Source organism: Echinops telfairi, unplaced genomic scaffold (genome assembly GCF_000313985.2).
Source record: "Echinops telfairi isolate 266 unplaced genomic scaffold, ASM31398v2 ScPeMD7_21;HRSCAF=78, whole genome shotgun sequence".
NCBI classification, from domain to species: Eukaryota; Metazoa; Chordata; class Mammalia; order Afrosoricida; family Tenrecidae; genus Echinops; species Echinops telfairi.
The window spans coordinates 14,990,954-14,992,972 of NW_022103918.1; the positions used below are offsets into that span (position 1 = coordinate 14,990,954).

The window sequence follows — 2,019 nt, forward strand, 5'->3', positions numbered from 1 at the left end:
TGAGTGGAGGCCCAATGTTAAAGGTAAATCTTAATGCTATTAAATTCACAAATATACTCATTGAAATACCCAATTCTAGTTGTTATCTAAAACACACATTGCAAACATACAAATATCTATTCTCTCCACGTGTCAGCACCCATTCGTATCATGGTTTGGAAATGGGAGAATAGATTCCCCTTAAGCTGCAAGTCAGCAGGTGTTTCTTTACAGTTAACTTTAGTAAAATTCATACAAAATAGTGATTAAAAATGATCTTCTTTACTTGTTAACTCACAAGGAAATGCCTTCAAAACTGCATTTTGTTAAAGTTTCTGTACTAAAATGTAGAAAAACTAAACTACACAAATACTGAAAAATTAAAAATTCCTTAATTTTTTATTCCTGGTACCATTACTACAATTTACAGGGCAACATACCTGATGTAATGAACAGAAAAAGACAAAGACAAAGCTACCACAGATAAAAGACCTCAGGAATGTACATCTAATTGACACTACATTGCTTTCATCAATAGCTGCACTTTTGCAAATGGTGGCTATGCCAGTCCTGAACAAGAAGGGTTTCCTGTTTAAGCTGCAGTGACTTTCCTGACTATGGATCATCGCTCCTTCGGTGGCAGATTTTACAGGTCCTCTGATGCATTTGGGACGACTGTCTCAGAGTACCAGCAGCTTTCCTGACAAGTCCTCGCTCTCTCTCCTGCTAAGAACTGTAGCCCTTGTCTTCTGAAATTTTAGAGCCCTCTGCTGCCATATCCACTACCAGATCCATAACCACCACCATAAGGACTGCCAGAGTTTCTTCCACCCAAACTACCCCTCCTTTGATGGGCCCATAATTTGATTGCTGTTGTCCACTGTAATTTCCAAAACCATTATAGTTCCCATCACCACCATAGTTGCCACCGCCAAAATTTCCTCCTTTATTGTAACCATCATATCCTCCACCTCCACCATAGCCACCACCTTAGTTTCCATATCCTGGTCCTCCACCACCATAGCCCATCTACTATAACCGGGACCTCTGCCATAATTGCCACCATCACCTTCAAATCCATTATCACCACCATCACCTCCTCCATAACTACCTCTGCTGCCGCCACCTCCACCACCATAGCCTCCTCTTCCACCAAAGTTCCCTCCACCACCTCCAGTTTCCTCCACGACCCGTAAAGTTGCCAGGTCCACCTCCACGGCCTCTCTGTGGTCCAGCAGATGGCATCTCTTGTTTCGAAAGGGCCCTTTTCACTTCACAGTTAGGCCCATTGATAGTGTGGTCTTTCTGAACAACAATTTTATCAACTGTATCTCAATCATCAAAAGTTACAAAGGCAAATCCTCTCTTTCCCCACTCTGCCTGTCCTCCATGACTTCTGTGCTTTCACGCTTGCCACACTTTTCAAAGTAGTCTCTCAAGTTATATTCTTCTGTGTCTTCTTTTAGACCACCAACAAAAATTTTCTTCACTGTTAAATGGGCGCCAGACTTAATAGAATCCTCTCTTGAAACAGCTCTCTTTGGTTCCGCTACACGCCCATCAACCTTGTGTGGCCGTGCACACATTGCTGCATCCCCCTCTTCAACACAGGAGGAAGTCACAAAACCAAAGCCCCTGGAACGTTTTGTTTGGGAGTCTCTCATCACCACACCCTCTGTGAGTGTGCCCCATTTCTCAAAATGTTCTCTTCAACTATCGTCTGTGGTCTCAAAGCTCAGGCCACAATAAACAGTTTTTGCAATTGCTCAGGCTCCTTTGGATCATGACCCTCCCCCGGGTGGCAGCAGCGGCCGGAGTCAGGCTGGGGGCGACCGGGCGGTGGTTTTACCTTCATTTTGAGACCGGACTCGCCTCTTCCAACCCGAGTTCAAAATCTATTGCACACTTTTCCACTTTGGTCTTTGATCCTGACCATTTTCCTAAAACAACATTGGTATTAGGTGCCCTGGGAGTGTACAGGTTAAGCACCTGCCTGCTGACCAATAGGTTGGTGCCTCAAACTTACCAGTCACTCCATGG

General features: G+C 44.3%; 1 pseudogene; it reads right to left on the bottom strand.

Moving 5' to 3' along the window:
* Positions 1-736: 736 nt before the first annotated feature.
* LOC101641386 lies at positions 737-1,834 on the bottom strand (annotated as a pseudogene).
* Between the last annotated feature and the right edge of the window lie 185 nt (positions 1,835-2,019).